At 40.3% G+C, this 9926-nt stretch overlaps 1 long non-coding RNA gene across 3 annotated transcripts in view; it reads right to left on the bottom strand.

Annotated features, from left to right (window-relative positions):
* Nucleotides 1-7635, bottom strand: part of LOC137971048 (uncharacterized) — a 12661-nt gene extending 5026 nt beyond the window's left edge. Inside the window, exons 1-5 of one of the 3 annotated variants that reach the window (XR_011116911.1) lie at nt 7347-7635; nt 6947-7110; nt 6093-6221; nt 4301-4331; nt 456-541 (exon numbers count right to left, since the gene is read on the bottom strand). This is a non-coding gene — a long non-coding RNA (uncharacterized lncRNA). Of the gene's footprint in view, nt 1-455; nt 542-2235; nt 2280-4300; nt 4332-6092; nt 6222-6946 lie in introns of all 3 variants that reach the window. The other 2 variants (XR_011116912.1, XR_011116910.1) reach the window with 2 other exon arrangements.
* Nucleotides 7636-9926: the final 2291 nt, after the last annotated feature.

Genomic DNA, 9926 nt, shown 5'->3' with positions numbered 1-9926 from the left:
ATTAGGGGTAACCAAGCATTTTTCAGAGATAATTAAGATTCGATTTGGAAAAGAACGCGATACATTACTTTGTATATTAAACCTTTTTACATATATTGTTGATTATTTATTTTCAAAAAAGGCGAGGCTACCTCTAATTTTCTCTTTGGATTTCAATAACATTTGTTAAGATCTGCTTTTCCCGCATATTCATAAATCGCGAAAAAGAAACTTTAAGTTAGAACGCACCGTCCTTAACACGTCCTCATTATTTATATTTTTCTCTCCTCAGACCCCTACCCCCTATACATGTAACACAGAGTACTTAAAGAAGAGAGTTATTGCAAGCAATGTTACTTTGGCTCTATTGAGAAGCTCAGGTTTTTTTTACTTCAGTCAGTTGCAAGATTTTCCAGTTTTCAAAGGGCCATCCCCAGAAAAAACCTAACCTAGCAAAACATAAACGAATCACTTACTTTTTTACTTCGGCTTTCTCTTGCTCCTGTTTCTTTGGCTGAGTCATGGCATGTACTTGTTTCCTTAGTGGCAGATGCTCTATGTACTACAAAAAAATACATGTCGGAATTGACAAAATCGTGCACCGATGGCTCAGTAGCCTGCGTAGCAAGCGTCTCCAGCGGGCGAGAAACGAATTCGTTTTCCTGGCCGCGCGAAAATAGGACTAGCGCAAAAAAAAAATTGGGGGGGAAGGGGAGGAGAGGAGAAGGAAACGCTTGCGGACAAACCCCTTAATTATGAAAACTCCAGTTAGCTCACGAGCGGGATCTCTGATTGCACAATTCGGAATTTTTGATTGACACCTCAGTCCCTCATGTCACAATAATGTATCCCCAGTAGCAAGCGAATAAATCAGAGAAAGTTATTCGCTTTTGCTGGACTCGTTTTTCGCTCGCTGAAATCACTCACTACGCAGGCTAAATGGCGAAGAGACCTTCTTTTAAAGAAGTGTTACATCGAGCAGTTAGTTCCGTTGTCGATAAAGGATTTAGCGGTGGCTTAAAAGAAGAAGAACAAATTTCGATTTATTAAACAGCTCGACCAAGGGGGAAATTTGCTCGTCCCGCTGGTTTCGGGAAAAGCCTCATTTTCTACGAAAGCAATGCCTGCGTATTAAGGACGGCGCCTACTATTATTATTGCGCATACGTTTTGCGCATCTCGAGATAGTCGGATTTCCTATGGGTGGTGCTTATTAATACAGGGATATTTTTGCGCGGTTAAAACTATACGGAAATAGTAGATCTTAGTAAGTACTCTTGGTATCCAAAGAGAAATCTGGGGGTAACAATGCATTTTTGAGAGATAGTTAAGCTTCAACTTGAGACAGAACGCCATACATTGCTTTGTATTTTAAAGCTCTTTACTAATATTATTTATTATCTTTCAAAAATGCGTGGTTACTCCCAATTTTCTGTTTGGATTTCAATAACACTCGTTAAGATCTACATTTTCTCTATAATCATAAACCGGGGCAAAAATACCTTTGAATTAGTAGGCACCGTCCTAAATAGACCATTTTCGAATTCTCACGGCTGGATTGGATCTAACATGGAATGGAGGCTAATGCGGGCAGATCTTTTCAAATGCAAATTAATTTGCCCGCATAAGCCTCCACTTCATGCTAGATCCAGTCCAACCGTTAGAATACGAAACTGGCCTATTAAGACTTAATTAGTCCTCTCAAAAGTATTGCGAACGATCAAATCAAGAAGGCCTTCAATTAATGGGGATTTCGGCTCATCGGCTGGCTAGTAAACAGGCTCCTAAATGATTAAATCTTACGAGATCCTTGTGTTTTGCACGGCTGTGGAGCTCCTGTAGTGCATTTTCAATGCCAACGCTTCGGGATTTCGAAGCCTTCACATTATTGCAGAAGCAAGTGCGATAGACTATTTGTAGCTGTTCCTTCAATTTTAACATCACTTTCTGGAAAACGTTAAATACACAAGCACCAACAACAAGGTGTTATTATCACTGGACAGAAAATTGTGTTGGAAAAGCTAGTAATTTCGGCGGGCTTGTTTTACAACAACATTCGTTCGGATTTCAGGTACTCTGAAATTTACTAGAAGCACTTTTGTTCACAGCATTTAGAATATTTGCCTTACCAAATTTAAACATTAAAATCTTATCGCCGCGGGAAATTTTTACGACAACATTTCCATAGTTGGGCTTGGAAGCCGCCTTCAGGAAGAGTATCTATTTACTAATATTGGTCAACATTATCGTTATTTACCTTGTCAAATTGCTTTAGATTCTCTTGCCCAAAGTTCAGTTTCGCTATGAAAGACCAACATTTTCTTGGTCAATTTATGACATGCGGTTTTCAAAATGCAGGGGTTTGTCTGCGGTCAGCACTCATGGCCATCCCTCAAACTGACATTTCCCTTCTATTCAACTTACACGACGTACAATCTACTTTAGACCTCAAATCTACTTCAACGACACAAACATTTTAAACAAGCAGAGAAGATTCACAATAGGCGAGGCAAAGAGTTGCACCCGGATCGATGGCTTCTCCTTGCAGTTTCCGATATCCACTAGAGTAACGAGACAAGCTCCCGGAAAGTCGAATTTTTTAGAGTATTGACATAGTGGTACCCAGCAAAACAATTGAACGCTAACCGTCTTCAAAGGGGTTTTTAGACCTAAATACCGTAGATCAGCGCGGCTTAGCTTAGAAACGCTATTTCTTGTTGAACTAAAGCTCCAATTCTGCATGTTTTCATTCTCTTTACAGAGGTAACCTTGTCGTAATAAGATGGGATACTAGGTCGTGTAATTGTTACGAATTGTCCAATGTCATTTTGATGGATGACCATGAGTGTTGACTGTCTGCAAGCCTTTCCTTCTTGTCTCGCCCCACTTTTCGCGCGGCCAACACATTAAAAGTCTTCCATATCCCCCCACGGAAACGCTTGCTACGCAGGCTAATGGCTCAGTTGCAAGGAAGGGAACAATTCCCACCCTGGCCAGAGTTTTTCTCTGTCCTTATGTGGGCCCATTTCCATGAGTAGGGCTAACGCTCACACTACACTCTAATAGTTAAGTCTAATGGCTCAGTTCGTTGAGTATCGGACTTCCACGCGTGAAGGCTCGAACCACCGCCAGACCAACACTCGGTTATTAGAGTAACTGAGGAGAAAGCGCTACCGTCGTAATGACATCTGCAAATGGTTATACTTTCTAGGACGACAAACCGTAGGCCCTGTCTCAGAACTCTTCTTCACAACCCTCTGGGACAAAAAAGAATCCACACACTATTCGCAAAGAGTAGGGCATGGAGTTACCGGCGTTGTGGTATGTCCTTTGAAGAATATCATGGCTGGTAGAGTAAAATTTCGGAAATATGACATGTAGCTACTCTAAACTCCGACCGTAAAGAAAGAGATGATGATGATGAAACCATCACAACAGCAACATGAAAAGAAAGACTGAAAGACAATAACGTGCCCACATTCTGAAAGATTTTGCATCATGGTTGAGATCATCTATGTGTAAAACAATCAAGGTAACAAAGGCTTGGCATTAAACTGTAAACAACAGGCAAAAGAAACATTCCAGCTCAGGTGAGCTCAAAAAAAAAAAAGATAATCTGGTACTTGTCAATGTCTTGACAGATGGTTTAATAGGCAGAATGAAAATCAGGAACCATCACACCAAAAATGTCAATTATCCACACCGGACAAGGTGTCTTTAACTGCTCTGTTTACGCTGTTGTCAACGTCATTACCTTCCAAATTAACTGTTGGAAGATAATGTGAAGTGCTATTTTCTACCCATGCAAACCACGTGAGCGTTAGCCCTACCAATGGAATTGGCCCACACCCGGGGGCCCACACAAGGACAGAGAAAATGTCTAACCAGGGTGGGAATTGAACCCACGACCTTCGGGTTAGATCACCGCTGCTCTACCGACTGAGCTACAAGGTCAGACAGGACCCAACTAGTGGTCTAATGCAATTCCTGCATTTTGATTGGCTATGCTACTAGAGAACTATTATTGACAGTCCTCAAGTAGCGAAAAGACTTCAAAAGCGTTATGCTTTCTTTCGTTTTGTTCTCAAATAAATATTTCTTTAACTTGCATTTGCTAACTTTATTATTGCCTTTTCTGTCCGACTAGTTGGGTGATACTAAAACAATTAGACCCTTCGCCCTCAAGGGCCATGGGTCAATAGCCCATTCGGCTTCGCCTCATGGGCTGTTGACCCGTAGCCCTTGTGGCTACGGGTCCAATAGTAAGTTCTGTTGAAATATAAGTGCCCCACGGCCAACGTTTGCAAAAACAATTACCTTACCTCAGTGTCATACTTTCAATTGCCCTTCATCCTGCAAAGACAGCAAAAATAGTTTCATAACAGCCAGAGGTTACATGTATGTTTTATGCAGATTTTGTGTATAAAAATCAGTGGATTGGGATTGCAATCAAAGTGTCAAAATCACAGTGTCTTAAAAATTTCACTGAAGGATAAACCCTTGCCAAAGACAACATAGTCCACAAACTATGAGCAAAAGCAAAATCATGCAAGGTTCAGTTGTTCCGTGCTAGCAGATGCCTCTTTTCCTTTGCATTCACTGGGCTGACGAGTATGGGAAAGAGACCTCTGCATGCCATGGGTCGAAACTCACTTTCATCCAACCATCGTCCACGACCTTAGATGGCATTGTTCAAAATGCATGCCCCATGATATGTTTGCTGACTGTGACTTGAGCCCACTGTGACCCACGCATTCCTTCAGTAATTTCGCTGTTGTTAAGTGAGCCCGCACAAGACAAAGTTTAACGTGAGGATAACCGCGGCGCAACACAGTGAGTTTCAACCTGCGGCAGAGGTCTCTTTTCCTGTACTCATCAGCGCAGTGGACACAACAAGAAGACACCTCTGCTGGCAGGGAAGTTCAAGTTCCGCAATCATTTGTGAAAGTTTCAAGAAAGTAGTAACTCTCATGCTGCATATGTCAATAAAAATAACGCCTGATCCCTTATACATGTACTTGAACCATTCATGTGCAAATTTTGATAAATTTTGTGAAACTGTGTTTCATAATGTTGACTGATTTACAGTCAACAAGGTCTGGAAGGGGTTTCGCGTAATCCGTGAGTTGATGCCAAAAAAACCGTAAATCGGGAAAACTGAAGAAATACAGCTGTGATTCGTGAATAATATATTAACCGTGACGCGTGATCCTTTAAAGTTTTAGTGCGTGAATCAAGATTTCTGCCTTTATAATGTCGTGAACATCAGTCAACCCTTCACGAATACATGTAATTTGTCTGTCAAGATGGTTCGAAAAAGGTCTTCTTTCATTGTCATGTACTGACATAATCTACCATTGCTGTGTTTCGTACTTGACCTCTCTTGACTCATTTGTAGTTGACATGAACTGAGATGAGGGACGCGTTGAAAGACGACATGTTGTAATCATCTGTCCAAGTTACTGCCAATCAGAGCTTGGTTCGTTAGAAAATGAAAAGCTGCCTGTCAAATTTGTAACATGTGTTCACGTCCGGGTCGCCTGGACGTTTTCACATGCGAATTGTTGCAATGGCGAGCGCCCAAGTAATCGTACCGTCTAAACTAACTCGAACTTTATGACAGGTCGTTAACATCATAAAAAAATCAACGACCACGGAAGTTTTGAAGTTACAAAACAAAATGTGAAAGAGAAGAATTGTAGAGTTAGGATATAACAACAATGAACTTCATTTATACTTTATCAAAGTCAAACAAAGAGCGAAGAATCGTCGGGTTATGGATTCCTAGAATCGTTGATTTCATCACCAACTTTTTGTTGCCTTCCCATCTCAGGGTCAACTGATACGACCCAGGGGCGGATCCAGAAATTCCTGAAAGAGAGGGCCGAAGAAATTGCGGCGAGAGCACTAAAGGAATTCGGAATGTCGAAAGCAAAGTTCAAAACTGGCACGCAGATTTGAATACTCTGTTCAAATTTCAAAACAACTGGTCGCGCATGACATACATGTCATGAATTGGCTTGACTGTATTCATTTGGTTGTTCCTTGGAGTGTGTGATGAGTAGATAACTAGCCCTCAATTTTTCTTACATTATACATTGGTTTAGACCCCACCTTCAGGATAAAAATCCCACAATCAAATTCCATTGTATTGCTTTAAGGGTCCCCTCTGCAATATTCTGCTTCCATTCTTGGGTGTCCCATTCCCTTCCAATGAATATATGACCTTTCTTTATGAAACCCCTGCAAAATGTGACAAAAACGTTGATAAAAAATGATGCTTGGTAAGTGATTGAGTGAGACTTAATGCCAGACGATTTTACTCGTCAATTTCAGACTGGTGGTTCAGGAGTCAGTGGGTTCACAAAATCAGTCAGAAAAAATTGCTTGCAGAAAAATTCTCCATGAACAAACCCAGAGAGACTACTTAACACCAAGAGCCCCAAGTAGGAGTCTCCATGCCCTTTAATTTCTTGAGTCCCTTCCCGGAGAAGATTTACTTTTAGAATACTTCCCAGGGGAGATACCACATTCCCACAGCTGAAGGAGCCAATCAAAGCAGATCATATCTCAACTAGGAAGTTTTTGAAAAATAAAATAAAAGGTTGACTTCATTGCCTTCACTGTAGTGTGGAGGATGGACGCTCCAGCCAATTTCAGTTCTGACTATAGGAATACAACCTCGCCAAGTAAACACCATTTCTCTGTTCCACCTATCACAATGTTTTACATGTATATGACCTTCTGTTGGTCATGAAATACTACGGTAATCTTTCTTCCAAGCATTCCTTCATCCCCTACAGCTGTCTGTAACAAATTTTATGACATGAGAGGGCAATGTACACGTAGGAGAGGAAGTGCAATTTAAGATAATCATTTATTTATTCATTTATTTTTTTTTTCGGAAAATTACGGATTGAAATACACAATTAATTTTATTAATAATTCAATCTTTTGGATAAACTTACCAATAACACTTTGCACCATCCCTAAAGTAATAAAGGAAACTTCCGAGAGATGGATCACATAATTCTTCTCTTGTTTCTCCATCCTTATGTGAGATTAGTTCCCCTTTATACTCAGGAAGAAAAATCTCCTTTCATGAATGGTTTTGTGGTAAATAAGCCTCTTCCTAACATATCAAATCAAATTGGTCAAATTGAATGCAAGATAATATTGCAGTACTTAAGGAGCTCAGAGCACATAAGAAGTTTGATTGGAGTGCACAAAAGGTGAACAAGAGTTGCTAGAGGAATTAGCTTCTTGTCAGTGCTCTGTAAAGTTGTAAAGTGCAGGCCACAGATGGTTTTTAATCACATGATGAGACGGTCATATTGGTGTACAAAACAATAGCAAATTATGGCTCACTGATGTTCTGCATTATAATAGAGTCAAATTCCCAAAAGACTTTTTTCCCTATCGTTCTGTGTACCAACATGGCTGCTGTGACGTCAGGTGAAAACCATCTATATCATATCCTGATGAACAATCAGTAAAAGCATTAAATTAAATTCAATTCTCTTATAACATGCTTTCACACAGACTTATCAAGGTAAAACATATCATGTAATGACAAATATTAAGGTGCAATGTGTTTACATCATGCAACAGATTACCTAATCTACAATTCAAACACTGAGCCATTGGCGTATAATTAAGCAGGTATACATTAGAAACAAAATAAAATTCAAGTGAAGCTATGATCTTCGCAGTTATGAGAGCAATTTTTGCAATTGCTTTGAGAAGCCTGAAAATTCAGGACTTCAACGGGGTTTGAACCCGTGACCTCGCGATTCCGGTGCGACGCTCTAACCAACTAAGCTATGAAGCCACTGACGTTGGGAGCTGGCCATCTGTGGGTTCTAATGGTCCCGTGAGGAATGAATCAATGATGAAATGGTATATGAAATGAATCATATATGAACTGCGGATATGAAATCAAGTGAAGCTATGATCTTCGCAGTTATGAGAGCAATTTTTGCAATTGCTTTGAGAAGCCTGAAAATTCAGGACTTCAACGGGGTTTGAACCCGTGACCATTACAACCCACAGATGGCCAGCTCCCAACGTCAGTGGCTTCATAGCTTAGTTGGTTAGAGCGTCGCACCGGAATCGCGAGGTCACGGGTTCAAACCCCGTTGAAGTCCTGAATTTTCAGGCTTCTCAAAGCAATTGCAAAAATTGCTCTCATAACTGCGAAGATCATAGCTTCACTTGATTTCATATCCGCAGTTCATATATGATTCATTTCATATACCATTTCATCATTGATTTATTCCTCACGGGACCATTAGAACCCACAGATGGCCAGCTCCCAACGTCAGTGGCTTCATAGCTTAGTTGGTTAGAGCGTCGCACCGGAATCGCGAGGTCACGGGTTCAAACCCCGTTGAAGTCCTGAATTTTTCAGGCTTCTCAAAGCAATTGCAAAAATTGCTCTCATAAGTGCGAAGATCATAGCTTCACTTGATTTCATATCCGCAGTTCATATATGATTCATTTCATATACCATTTCATCATTAAAATAAAAATTAATAACAATTATATGTGAAACAGCAAGTTGAAGTGACAATAGTTATGCAATAGGTCATGATCACATAACAATTGAGACTATTTACAACAAAATAACAAATAAATAAGAGCTGGACAAGTAACAATAATATTCATTTACAAGCAATAGAGCGATTTTCAATTGAGTGTCGTAAAACCAAAACCAAAGTAATTACTTTAGCCAATCAGAAAGGACGGAGACAATCCGGTAAACCAATCAAGAATTGGAGTAATTACACGTAACCGACACAAAGCGCGGGAAAATGTCCACGCGCGCGAGCCACGATTGGTTTTGGTTTCACTTCTGATTGGTTGAAAAAGTAGCGCAAGAACTTTGAACCAATCACTGAGTGAAGTAATGCAAAACCAAAGTAATTATCTAATTACTTTTGACACTCAATTGAAAACCACTCTAACATGTGAAAAGGTCTAATTAGTTGCCGTGGTTAATGCGATTTTTGGAGTGGAGTTCATGCCTTTTGTTAAGGCCGTGCGGATTAGGTATAAATAATAACTATTGTGTCATCCAATAGGCTTCTCTGTAGTAGTAACTGGCCTAAATTGAAAAACACCAGAAAACAGTAAACTTACTGATCATGTTTCAACTGGTGTTAGCTAATAAATATAGCACACGAACGCTCTTTTGCTTCTTTTTTTTTTTTTTTTTTTTTTGTCTTTGTTAGGTTTTGTTCCTTTCCAGTTAAGCGCCGATCAACTGAAACTTCAACATCCCCTCCCCCCTTTTTCCGGGCAAACCACGGGCATTTAAACTTTTGAAGATTGGACTGTTCAAATTCCCGCCCCCTTGGACCAAAGTAGTATCCAAATGCCCTACCCTGTCGTCAGATTTGTCTGTCTGTCCCCAACTTTTGAAGACATTTTTTGTTAAGTTTCGATTTGATCGGCGCATTATAAATAATAATTATTGCCAGTTTGTATTACTTACCGAAGTTTTTCGGATACGAGGCGCACTCGGTTGTAAGACGCACCTTTAACTTTCAAAATTGATGGCATTTACGTCACAAACTGAAAATCTCATCAAAAATACTCGGTTCTAAGCCGCAATTTGGGTTCAACTCATCGCTAGTTATGCTGTCTCAACTGAAGGTTGTAGTGTAGGTCAAGAACAGTGGAAGAAATTCGCGACGAACGTTGGTGGCGAAGGGGGCCACCATTTTTGGAATCGCAGTAAGGGGAAGATGGACGAGTTTAACATACAAGATGGCAGCAAAGATCAAACCTGGAAAGAATTTTCCACCGTTTCTCATCGTTGACAATGCTCCCCAAGAACCATCCATTGAACAAGATCTTCAATTGGCGACACACGGAAACTGATCTAATCTTGCATGCCCAACATGAAAACATAATTGGATCCCACAACAAAAGGTTCTTTCAGCA

The sequence above is a fragment of the Montipora foliosa genome, chromosome 9, assembly GCF_036669935.1.
Source record: "Montipora foliosa isolate CH-2021 chromosome 9, ASM3666993v2, whole genome shotgun sequence".
Classification (NCBI taxonomy): domain Eukaryota; kingdom Metazoa; phylum Cnidaria; class Anthozoa; order Scleractinia; family Acroporidae; genus Montipora; species Montipora foliosa.
The sequence above is the reverse complement of the archived record's forward strand: the minus strand, read 5'-3'. Positions and strand labels throughout refer to the sequence as shown.